Source organism: Lissotriton vulgaris, unplaced genomic scaffold, assembly GCF_964263255.1.
Source record: "Lissotriton vulgaris unplaced genomic scaffold, aLisVul1.2 SCAFFOLD_2819, whole genome shotgun sequence".
Taxonomy (NCBI): Eukaryota; Metazoa; Chordata; class Amphibia; order Caudata; family Salamandridae; genus Lissotriton; species Lissotriton vulgaris.
The window spans coordinates 244,673-258,508 of record NW_028253610.1 but is presented as its reverse complement, the minus strand read 5'-3'; positions in this window follow the sequence as shown (position 1 = coordinate 258,508).

Genomic DNA, 13,836 nt, shown 5'->3' with positions numbered 1-13,836 from the left:
GTTGCCCAGGATCAATAAGATCCATATCACCATAGAGGGCTTACTGACCGGTAAGAACCGCAAATATAGACCCAGCCCATCTGGCTGGTTTGATAAAGACTGCACCGAGGCTTTATCCTCACTAAAACACGTGATGTCAACCAAACCAAAAGACATGGAGAAAATTAGGGAAAAACGGCATGTGTACAAAACCAGGCTTGCAATAAGGAAAAAACAATTACAAGATGAGGCATGGGAAAAATTAGACATGGCAGCAACCTTAAAAAATAGTAAACTTTTATGGGAAACAATTAACTGCCCTTTTCTAAAAAATTATATTATTCCTGTTGTGACTTGTAATGTTAGTTGTACAGATTGGATAGAGCACTTTTCCAAGGTTTTTAACTCGGTTGAATTGATTTTACAAAACTCAGGCCAATGGCCAATCATTGCGCTATCTATTACTTTGAATGAGGTTTTGGCAGGTTTTGGCAGGTTTTGGCAGGTCTGGAAAAAAGTAGCGGTGGCAAGGCCCCTGATCCGGATGGTGTGCCAATAGATTTATATAAACATGAGAAATTACTATGGGCACCCATCCTTACACGTTTCTTTAATGCTGCCATCGAACTCGAACTCCCTCAGACATGGGGTCAGTCAATCATAATACCACTATTCAAAAAGGGTTAGATTATATGAAATTTTAACATGCAAGGTACGCTATGGAATGGCCGGTGAATGCACCACCTTCCTCAAAGTCAACAGAGGTATAAGACAAGGATGCGTTTTACCACCACTTTTGTTTTCGTTATTTATCAATGATGTAGACATGACACTCAGAACTACAGCGGTGGATGCACCATATATTGACGGAAAGCCCATACCAATTCTGCTTTATGCAGACGCCGCAGTACTCTTATCGCGCACCCAAAATGGTCTGCAGCACCTTCTTGCTAGCTTTTCTGCTTTTATAACCACACGGAAACTGGTAATCAACAAGGGCAAAACTTTCACCATGGCATGTGGCAAAAAGACCAAACACAATAGGACCTTCCTTCTAGATAACGTCAGGCTGGAACCCGTCAAGAAATTTTGCTATCTAGGGATAATTTTCTCTGGGGACGGGGGCTGGACTAGCGAACAGGAGTCTGTAAATTTAAAGTTGACGAGGAACATCAACAGTATCTTTAGATTCGCAACCAAGCTGGGGAATCGCAGAATCAAAGAAATGATCCACATTTACATCATGAGGTGTCTGTCATCTGCATTGTGTGGGGCCGGCGTTTGGGGACACAATATAAGTAGCTGTAAGCTGCTTCAACACCAGGAAAACCTCTTCCTAAACCGTATATTGTGTACCCCGGCATCTGCTTCCATAGAGATCTTACACAGGGAAGTAGGTCTAGCTTACGTTGGAGATCTGGCAGGACTACGCCCCCTATCCCTATGGAGATCTATCTGGTCTAAGGCAGAAACAGAATTCACCCAAATAGTTATCAAGGACTGTTTAAACCTAGACAACTATATGCGTATTCCCTGGTTTAGGCACATTTGGTTCTGGTTTAAGACAGTCTTTAACCACGATCCCGTTTTGAATCCAGAAATGGGTGTCCAGGTGACAGAAAAGGGGTTTAAAGATCTGTTCCTAGAAAATGCTAAGAAGGTTAGGTCCTCTAGATATGTATCCCAACTCACATATGCCTTCTATAACGAACATAACACCAAAGAAGGTTTCCAAAAATATTTGTCAACTGTCACCAGAAGTTCTCACCGTTTTGTTTTGACTCGGTTGAGACTGGGCACTGTGCATCATTTAGTGTCTTTCCCTCAAATCAAAAGGAGTAGCACTTTGCCCTTCCCATGTGATGGAACATCCAAACAGAGCTGTTGTCACTTTATGCTTTTTTGCAAATTTTATATTCCTTATAGGAAAATGTACCTAAAGCCTATATTCTTAAAATTTAATATAAGAAGAACTAAAGATGCCTTACAGTTAATGTTTGACTTCAGTAGCACAGAGGTATGCTTCTATGTAGCTTCTTATATTTTAAAATGCATTTCCAGTAGGAAATCCATTATTTTATGATTCACATTATCATGATACTATGATTTTAGTAATATTCTGTTTACTATCGATGTATTGGTGCTATTCTTCTAAAGCAATCAACTACACTAATTAGATGAAATCGTTATAGATTATGAATTTTAACATGTTTTTAAATTTAGGAACTATATTCATGAACGTTATACGTGTCACTCCAATTTTCCCTGACAAGCTTTGGGAATTCGCACTTTGTCACTTTATTTAAAGGAAATCATGTAACAACGTATTAATTGCCTGTAATGCACTTTTGGGTGAAATATCTCAATTTTCTTCTTTATAAATTGACTTACCAATCCAAATTTGTGAACATCTTGTATATGTTCTGGATCCTATATGATAATGTAATCCTTTTATGATGTATTATATGTATTTTTCTGTATGCTATATGGTTATATTTTATATACTGAATAAAGCATTTGAAACTGAACTGAAGTAAGGTTGGACATAATAACGTCATCAGAGACTTAATTCACTGAAAACTCCATGAGTTCTTGGATAAATTAATATTCATGCAGGGGGAAGTCCCAGACTGTTGAAGGCGGCTTTTTCCAAGAAATCGTTGTAGGTTTCGGAACTAGTGGAAGTAGCCAAGCTGCATTAGGACTACTTGAGCTATGTCTTAATATGGTTCTGATTTCTATGCCTATATTAGGATACAGTATTTTATACATATATAAGGGCATGAATCAGGAAAATTACATTAGGGTCCTAAAACGCTATACAACAACACTATGAGACCAACTATCTACCATGGAGAAAAATAAAATGTGCAATTTCTCCCTCACCAGGGTTTATAAAACATCTTTTATAAAGACCCTGCTCATAATTACAGGACCCATGCCCCTGGGACACATGTGGAGACCTGGGTGTGCAGAATATGTAAACATGATGTGGATTAATACTTCACAGTACCCACAGCACCAAAGTTGACTTTGCAGCGAATTTCTTACCCTGTGGAAAAATAAACTGGGCAGCTTTCAGTCATCAGGATTTATAAACCATCTTTTATAGGTACCCTACTTACAGCTACATTACCCCCCCCTGACCCGGAACACCTGGGGGTACCTAATATGTAAAAATAAGGTAAATTATCACTTTCCCATCCCACCAAAGGCGAGTTTGTAGTGAATTTATTTTCAAAAACAGTGCTGCATCACAGGGCTGCTTTTAAAATGACCTCATGCTCTCAGCAGGGCACACATGGAAGTGCAACAAAGGCTATTAGCCTCTAAACTGACATCCCTTATTATATACTAAAGACTTATAGGTAGTTGTCATCCCTCAGTCCTATTATCTACTAGGGACTTATAGGGCAGGTCAGGCCAATTGTGAGCGCACCCTAATACATAGTGTACCCTATACATTTGAGTGTTTAAATATAACAATGGCCCTGGGCTTGCCTAGTAGAGCCCAGGGCACTCTCAGAATCAGAACACTAGCATCCAAGGGCCTCAAATGGTCCAAAAAGTGGGAAGACAGTGCAAGCAGATCCAGATTCCTCACACTCAAGGTGTAAAATAAAGTTGTCTTTTCAGATACAGTCGAGATCTACCAAAGAGGGTTTTGTGAACTAGACAGCAGATCTTAAAAGTGATATGTTTTGTCACCAGTAGCTAATGTAAAGACCAGAAGATAGGTGTCGAAGGAGAGCCTGCTAGAAGATTACAAATGAATCTGGTTCCTTTATTTTGGAAGTTTCATCAGCAGAGTATTCTTAGCGGCCATAAGCAGAGTATTGCTGTAACCCAGGTGACTGATAACCAGCACCTGGATCAGTGTTTTCCTGGCTGAGGAAGGAAGCCAAGGAAAGACCTTCTTCAAAGTGCGCATAGTGGCGAAACAAGTCCCTCTTAGCACAGAAAAATGATTTTTCATTGTCAAGTCCCGGTCAATTATGATCCCTAAGTTTTTAGATGAGTGACTAGGGATCAGAGCAGAACCCAGCTCCACTGGTCCACCAGCCCAGCGCCCAGAGATGTTGAGCTTTGCCAAATATCAGGAACTCTGTCTACTCCCTATTCAGTTAAAGACAGTTCCTACCCATCCACATAGCAAAGTCTGTCACACAGTTTCGGAAGAGCTGCCTCGAATCCTCAATGTTTTGTTCCATAGTGATGATCAATTGTATATCATCGGTATACAAGATTATTTCAAAGCCATAAGTTCTCACAATCTGTGCCAAGGGAGCATAATAAAAATTGGAATGTTGGGCTCAGGTACTCCCTTGGTGAGAGGAACTTGCAGAGACTTAAAGGAACCCAACAAGATAATTTGGGTCTGACCTTTTAAAAAGTCATTTAACCACTGCAAAGTGGACCCACTGACATCAATTTCACATAGTCTGTTGATCAGGATTAAATGAGATATTAGTTACTACTATTGATAGTCTGTGACTTCTGATGTCTAGCAATCTGTATTATTTAGTCACTGAAATTAAGCAGGTGTGCAATGATCAGCCTAAGGGTGTCCCCAGCACCGAGAAGAATTAAAAAAGACATAAACGTAGCAAAATGCCAGTGAGCTACTCTTCAATAAAGAAATCCACACAGGGGCCCTTAGATCCCTTTTAGAGGTGCCGCACTGCTGATTTTACTAACAAGGGAAAGTAGGCATCTTCAGCTCTATCTTCAGGATGTCAGACTCTGTCTCGGAAATCTGCCAATTGTTTCTCATCAGAGAGTGTTGACTCATATTCTGACTGTGAGTTCCCTGCCGCTTTGCCTGCAATCTTTATTTCTTGAAATCACCACTTGTTACTATACCAAGCGTGTTCCCAAAGTGTATTTGCTAACAGGTCCATTTCCACTGGACCTGGTGGATCATGTGCTAAGCTTCAATAAAATAGGTGGGCTGGGTACTTCCCCTGAGGCACTTCCACATGCTCGCCACCAGCTCACCAGTCCTTCCATGCCGTCAGGTTCATTCACATGTTGCTTACTGCTCATATTTTCAGTGCTATCCTTTTCAGAGCCCCAATAGTAAGATAATAGGCTGGAGCATTTACATGGGCCAAATGCTGCCTGTGGCATTCAATTGCAGGAACCAGGATTCCAGCAGGCCCCAGGCTCTCTTGGGACTCTCAACTCTAGATGCAGGGCAATTGCCCACTAGGATCCCAGCCTCAAAAACGCATGCAGCCACTGTGCCTTGGCTGACGTGGGGTCAGCTAATGTCTCTCCTGCTCTGTGCACCTCTTCAAAGGGCTTTAAATCTGCAACTTAGTGGCTGCTGCCTCTCTTGCATGCTTCACTTCAGTGCCACACATCTTTCAATACTCACTATGCCTTTGGATCAGGTATCTGGCACTTCTCTCTCTGTGGTCAGCACCATCTTATTCCTTTATCACTGGGCTTTCAGAGGATCCCCTATGCATATAAACTGCAATAATTAGGCCAGCTCTGATCCAAATCAGCACAGCGAAGTTCTGCAGCTCATCCTCCTGCTGAGTTTGGTGTGGATTGATTATTTTTAGGCACTTTCAGCCTGATTCATCAAAGGTAATTGCTCTCGCAAAGGGCCAGATTCTGAGAATCTGGCCCTTTGCGAGTGCGATTTTTGCATTTGGGATTCATCATCCCAAATGCAAAAATCGGTAATAGCGAATTAGCAAATTTGCGAGGAATTACATTTAAGGAATCTCTATTTGAGATTCCTTAAATGCAATTCATCATCCATTTTCAAATTGCGAAATTGCAATTTCGGGCCGCTATTTATACCGCGAGGTCAAACCTCGTGGTAAATAGCGAAGACTCAGAAAAATGCTTTTAAAAGCATTTTTCTGAGTTGCATGTTGCACACACACATGTCCTTTGGACATGTGTGTGCGCAACACCTGTTTAAATTAGCATTTAAGGGGTGCTACAGGGTGTCCTCTGGACACCCCTGGCACCCTTTGAATCGCTATCTTATTTGCAATTAGCTAATTGCTAATCGCAAATAAGGAATACTCCCCATTCATTCCTATGGGCCTTTTGGCCCATAGGAATGAATGGGGAGTTATTCCTTATTTGCGATTAGCAATTTGCTAATCGCAAATAAGGAATAAGTAGGAATCGCATTTTTTTGGGATATTCCTACATGAATCCCGTGTTGCGAGCCTGTAATAGCGATTCCTTATGACTCGCTATTAGAGACTCGCAAAACTGGTCTTTCATGAATCAGGCTGTTTGTGCATAGAAGTGCCTGCTTTTCCAAAGGCTGCAGAAGCATGAATTTCAGAGTGTGACCAGTTGGTATTAACCCTATTTTTTTAAAAACATTTTTAGGAAAATCATACAAACTTCAATTTCATAGCACATAGATAAATAATATATTACAATTGAAGAGAACATTACACTTTTATTATCTAGATTCCTTGCCTACACTTAATTGTTTGGCAAGTTGGCTTAATTAATGTTAGCAAATGGCTAATCCCCTTTCCCTAGCTTAACCTCTGTGGTTCAGGACTAGTTTTACCTCTTCACACCTAACATGATTTACAGGTGCCAAACACATGGCTCTAAATGCTTACATTAAATGGTTAGCATGAATCCTTCTCCACAATCAGCTTAAATGTGGTTTCCTTGTATAGACAAGATCACCCAGGCATAACAACAAACTTTACAGCAGGGGATTGAGTGCATCTGAGACCTGTGGAGCTGAGACTTTAGTTGAAACTTTAGAGGCAGGACTGAGGGGGTATTGGGTTGAGTTTGAGAGTGCTGGAAATCAGATATATCTTCAATTTGATTTGCTTAGGGGTTGTCACAAATCCCAGACTGAGTGGTATTTAGAGTTTGGTGAATGGGGAACACCCCACTATTGAAATCTATAACCATGCATACTGTCTAAATAGAGCGGCTAGTACATCTACCCATTTTTTCTTGTAAACACTGCTTTATGAACACTCCAGCGGACAAAAGACAAAGAGAAGGATTCTTTTGAATCACTCAGACTAGAAAGCTGCTTTCAAGATTAGAGAATATATTCTTCTTCTAGAAGTCCAGGCTCTGTCCAAGGAATCCTCTTTGCCTCTGGAACGTCTTTTTGAAGCTGGAGTGTGTAGATGGTCTAGAGACAGATAAAGCTCTGTACACACAGAAGAGAACAAGTAGACAAGAGGCAACTGGACATTTCTTCAGCCAACTCATATGAAACATATCCTTTGTTTCTGGAGAGTGGAGTTGGCCATGCAGTGAAGTAGTTGAAGCTGCTGCAGAGGAAACCCACGAATCAACTGCAATTTGACATTTTGCTGTGAACCTAAATTGAAGTTGTGGGGATCATTCCTCAAACTTTAACCTGAGACCTTTGAGTTTTTGGAGAATCAGGGAAGAAGGCACAGGGATTTTTTGTAACTTGGGATATGGACATTTTCATCTATGTAGGACAGTGACAGAGTGCCAAGGTTTTGTAAAAAATGTGACCTTGCAGGCTACATTTTGTAAGTTTGTTGAGGCTACTGTTAGACAATGAACAAGAAACATTTGATCTTGTGCTACCCTGCTTAGCTACATATTCTTAACTTGCCCACCAGAAGATGTTTATCCTCCAGAAGTTTTCTATGTCTGAAGATAAAACATTACCCTGAGTATACCACAACCTCTTCCACAAACTTCCTCCATCACCTGTCTACTCTGAAAGGTGCCTAGATCCTGGTCTACCATATCGAATGACTAAGGTTGGCCATCAAGTTCAATCTAGGACCAGTTCAACCACAAGCAGTTGACTTACATTGACTTTTGAGTATCAAGGTTTTTTTTAATTTCTTCGAACTTATTTTACTGATTCCTGGTCATTACATCTGGTGTTCTTTACTTTGGTTCAATTTCAATAATTAAGGTTATTTGGAAATTTTAACTAATGTATGTCTTAACTTTTATGTTTTTTATGCAGAGTTCTAATTTTACCCTAAAACATTCTCTCTGGGAAAGGCCATGCTGCGTGTGCTACACTACCATGAGTGAAGCAGGTACTTCTCACAAAAACAAGTTTGAGTAATAGGAATTACATTGTTTTGTTCTTTAACAACACAGACAAACTCAACTCACCTCAACAACAATGTTGCCTGTCTCCCTCTTAGATCACAAATCCAGTTCTGAAAACATACTCACAAGCAGACCCCTGTTCCTCTTCCTGATGCAGCCCAACTATATGCCTGCACAGATAATAAAAATGCAGCAAGAACTGTGCTAAAATATAGTAAAGGGGCCCCCTGAGACCTGGTCACTGACCAGTGCTAAGATGATGCTCTTTAAGGTAAGAGAACGTTGTTACAGCAGACTCTCTCTTGAGGTCATTCAAAGTCCATGTCAAGAGTTATAGGCATGCAACTGCACACAGACACCAATAGTGGGCTATCTTCTGCCAACGTGCTAATAGGTTCAGACAGCGGAGGCTGCACTTTCTTCACATTCATTAATTTGGCTTATTCACTTGATGCACTTGGTGCAGGTACATGCAGGCCCCAACTAGGGCAGTGTAGCCCTGTGTTATTTTGTCTTGAGAGGCTGTAAAATCCAAATTATTTTGGGATCACAGGTACTGCTTCTGTAAGGAGCACCCCTTGCTTCTTTAAAAACCACCTTGCTCTTGCATAAACGAGACACATCCATTGTGGATGCATACAGATGCAACCGGGTAATGCAGTACTTGGTTAATCTGACCCCTGCCCTCCCTTTGAAAAAAGTTTTTATATTGTCTTGTTGATAACCAGTTGATTATGTGTACTGCCAACACTTCTTCAAAGTGGCTAGTGCTACCTCTCAGTCTCTAAGGGGGCCATTACGATGGCAGTCAGACTGCCCGCCATCGTGGTGGTGCTTGGGACCGACCGCCTGTATGGCGGCAGTCCCACACGTAGAATCACGATGTGACGCCACTGTGGCGGTTGCATCTTGATTCTTTACCATTACAGTGGGTGCTGCTGGTGGCAGCACCCGCTGCAATGTTAAAAATGTATGTAGTGCCTTTCCCTGTATTACTTGGCAGGCACCACGCAGTGCCTGCCACTTAGTGCAAGGAAATGTACGGGGTACCATGGGTTCCCCTCCAGTGCACCACAACTTTCTACAACAAGGGGTCCAGCAACGGGCCCCTAAAACCAAATTCCTGCCAGCCTTTCAATGGCAGTTTACCAGGCATGGAAAGGCTGGCTGCGGCCAGCATCGTGATCTAGCAGATGGTGTCTGCTAGGCACAGCCACCATTTTGACGACGCTGACCGCTGCGCCAGGCAATAGGTACAATTACCTGTGCAGGCTGTCTTTGCTACCGCCACTGAACCAACACAATCCCCCCCACCATTGTAATTTGGCGGGGGAAATTTGTCGTCAGATGGCGGAGGGCCCTCCACCTCATAGCTGGCGGCAGCGGTCCTTCCGCCATCATAATGACCCCCTAGGTTCTTAAAAGCATTGAATTTTTTTATCGCACAAATAAAAGAATAATCATTAAAACAAACTGGTGGAAGGATATGCACATAAACAAATATTCACAAATAAAACATTGGACAGCGGGCATTTAGAAGCATCTATTCCATTAGCTGCGTGAGCGACCCTTGACCCCACCAGGTAGGCCGCTCCCCCTGCGCACAGCACCGCCTGTGCCTTCCTGCCCTAGCTGCAGCTGCTGAGGACATTCTAGGCCCTCCACCACCCACAGGCTGCCACCTGTGCCTCATCCCTGGTGGCCAGAGGTAGGCCGTAGGTAGGTTTGTTCATCCTCCGCTTTATTGCTTTTATTGTATTGCCTGTATTTTCATTGTTGTGTCTGTGACTACTGTTGTCTGTCTTCCTCCGCTGCCTGCGCGTGGTCCGTGCCCCTTTTTCTTCCCTCTGTTCCCCTTGCTGTCCCCGTGCCCTCTCTGCATGGTCTTTCCTTCTGTACCCCTTGCTGCCCCCGTGTCTCTGCCCGGTTTTCCCTTCTGTTCTCCTTGTTTCCTCGTGCCTCTCTGCCCGTTCTGCCCTCTGTTCTACTCATTTTTCCCTCATTTTTTGTGCCTCTCTGCCCTTTATTCCACTCATTTTTCCCTCGTTTTTTGTGCCTTTCTGCCCTCTGTGCCACTTATTTTTCCTTTGTTTTTTGTGCCTTTCTGCCCTCTGTTCCACTTATTTTTCCCTCGTTTTTGTGCCCTTCTGTCCTCTGTGCCACTCATTATTCCCTCGTTTTTTGTGTCTTCTGCCCTCTGTTCCACTCATTTTTTGTGCCCTTCTGCCCTCTGTGCCACTCATTATTCCCTCTTTTTTTGTGCCTTTCTGCCCTCTGTTCCACTCGCTTTTCCCTAGTTTTTTGTGCCTTTCTGCCCTCTTTTTCACTCGTTTTTCCCTCGTTTTTTGTGCCTTTCTGCCCTCTGTTCCACTCGTTTTTCCCTCAATTTTTTTGTGCCCATGTGCCCTCTTTTCCACTTGTTATTTTGTGCCCTTCTGCCCTCTGTGCCACACGTTTTTCCCTCTTTTTTTGTGCCTTTCTGCCCTTTGTTCCACTCGTTTGTCCCTAGTTTTTTGTGCCTTTCAGCCCTCTGTTCCGTTCCTTTTTCCCTAGTTTTTTGTGCCTTTTTACCCTCTGTTCCACTCATTTTTCCCTCATTTTTTGTGGCTTTCTGCCCTCTGTTCCACTCATTTTCCCCTCATTTTTGTGCCTTTCTGCCCTCTGTTCCACTAGTTTTTCCCTCGTTTTTTTGTGCCCTTCTGCCCTCCGTTCCACTCGTTTTTTTTCTGCCCTTCTGCCCTCTGTGCCACTCATTTTTCCCTCATTTCTGTGCCCCTTTTGCCTTCTGTTCCACTCGTTTTTTTGTGCCCTTTTGCCTTCTGTAAACAAAACAGGTGATGGACCGAATGTGGATTGCCTTCTGTGCCACTTGTTTTACCCTCAATTTTTGTGCCCCTTTTTTCTCCTTTTACCTTTGTTGTCCCTCACCGCCCTCACCGCTGTGGCCCCACACCCCCTGACTGCCCACTGTCCATTCGCTGCCCCTGCCTCCCCCCTCCCAGCTGCTCCTCCATCCCACCTCCCCATATATGCCAGCCGTAGCGTGGCCTCGCCACTGGTGCGCAGAAGGCGTGCCTACAGCAAGCCCGTCTGCACCCGTCCGTGCCTGGACCACGCCCAGCGCCAGAACCCCTGGCCCCCGCACCCACCACGATGACCGCCGCCACTATGACGCCAGCATTCTGCACGCTCTGAACTCCAGACGGAGCCACACCTGCTTCAAGGCCGCCCCAAAACGCACACACGGCCCCGTCACCTGCCGGACCTGCAGCTACACCAGACTCAGTGCCGACGAACCACCAGCCAAGAAAGACCCCAGCCAACTCCGATGCATACTATTGAACACCCGCTCAGCACGCAAGCATGCTGTCGAGCTCTGGGACCGGCTCGACACAACATCCCCGGACATCGCCTTCCTGACAGAGACCTGGTTTAACGACTCCTCTGTAAACAACATCGCCATAGCCATCCCAGACGGCTACAAGATCACCAGCAGAGACCGCACCAATGGAGTCGGAGGGAGAATCACCATCATCCACAAAAACAGCATCAGGGTCTCGACTAGCATCGATGACGTGCTCAGCACCGCTGAACACATGCATTTCTAGATCCACACAGACCCTAATTCCACCCTCAGAGGCACCCTCGACTACCGACCCCCCCGGACCCCGCACCCATTTCAGCGACTCCTTCGCCGACCTAATTAGCACGCACGCCCTCACCTCCACCGACTACATCCTCCTCGGAGACCTGAACTTTCACCTTGAGAACAACAACGACAACAACTCCACAACCCTGATCGATGACCTCGCCAACCTCAGACTGAAGCAACTCGTCACAACGCCCACCCACTACGCCGGCCCCGCGCTCGACCCAGTCTCCTCCTCAAGCCCATATGTCTCCATCAGCCACACCACCAAACTTCTCTGGACCGACCACTACTGCATCCACTTCGCCTTCCAGAAACTCACCACACACCACCACACCCAACAGATCCCCCACCGCTGCTGGAGCAAAATCACAGAAGACCAACTACACAAACCTCGCTCTCAGCCCACCCACCGAACCCTCCAACACTGACGACGCTGCCCAGCTGAAATCGGACAAGACAGAGGTCCTCATCCTTGGCTCCAACCCTTCAGCCTAGGACGACTCCTGGTGGCCGACGGCACTGGGGGCAGCCCCAACACCCACCGACCACGCATGCAACCTGGGAATCATTCTCGACTCAACGCTCTCAATGACCAAGCAAGTCAATGCCATCTCCTCCTCCTGCTTCAACACCCTCCGCATGCTCCGCAAGATCTACAGATGGATCCCAACAGATACAAGAAAGACAGTCACCCAGGCTCTTGTTAGCAGCAGACTCGACTACGGAAATGCCCTCTACGCGGGAGCCCCGACCAAGCTCATCAAACTACTACAACGTATCCAAAACACCTCCGCATTACTGATCCTCGATGTACCACGCCACGGCCACATCACCGCCCACCTGAGAAACCTGCACTGGCTCCCTGTCAACAAGAGGATATCCTTCAAGCTCCTCACCCACGCACACAAGGCACTCCAGAAGACTGGCCCAGCCTACATCAACAGACGGATCTCCTTCTACATCCCCAACCGCCAGCTACGCTCCGCCGACCTCTAACTCACCACCGACCCTCGCATCCAAAGAACAACCACCGGTGGGAGATCCTTCTTCCACCTCGTCGCCAAGACATAGAACACCCTCCCGCTGAGCCTACGACAGACCCAGACCTGCTGACCTTCAGGAGGATACTCAAGACCTGGCTGTTCAATCAGTAGCGGCCCCCTCAGCGCCTTGAGACCCTTGCGGGTATGTAGTGCGCTTTACAAATGATTGATTGATTGTTTAGCTATTTCATCTCCCATAAGAGTCCGTCGCCTCCATGTGAGACTTCAGAGTTTGTCTGAATGGGTTCTCTCTATAATGGAACTAAAATACTTGTATTAGAGCTCTAATGTATAGAATGCATTTGATATTTTAAATTGTGTGCTATTTGACAAGGAAGTGTGTACAAAATATCACAAGAAACCAACCTATCGAATACTTGCGATATTTATAGCTGTATACATGCCAGAATTAATTGATTCAAATGTGTCCTACCAGCAAAATTGTTTAGTAGATGATTTCTTCAACCAACTTCATATTGCTGTGTGTGAATTTGAAAATTTGAATTGCTGTTAAAATTGGGATTATCAAACCTGATTCCCATGGTAATTCTCCATTTTTAGTAGGTCTTCTACCTGTAAATTACAATAGCTTTGAGCCGGAGAAAGTCTATGAGGCAACAGCCAGACTGAGAAATTCCAACATTCTATATAACTCCAGATTCAATAGGGAATTCTTATTCCTGCTGAATTGAGGCCTTGCAGGCCTCAAAATCAGTGTGTTAATGTCAGGATTGCACTAATCTCACAATCTGAATCCAACTGGAGCAATGCTAATATCCATCCTTTCCTAAACCCACTGGCAACTATGCAAAGGGTAGTTATGTTGACCAGCTGTAGACCCCGGGAAAGGGGAATAAGACATGAGAAAGTGAGACAAAGAGACTGGATATCTTCACTTTATCTTACAGCTGGAATGAACCTGCCTGCCTATGCATTGATACCCAAAGCAAGAAATATTGTCTAGTATTTAATGATTTTCATTCTAGTTCGTTATTCCTTATATGGCATACAAGACTCCATGTGACAATCCTTGTTTACCTGACTAAGGTTGGTTGAAACTATGTGACATCCTAGAGCTGATATATAAATGAAGCC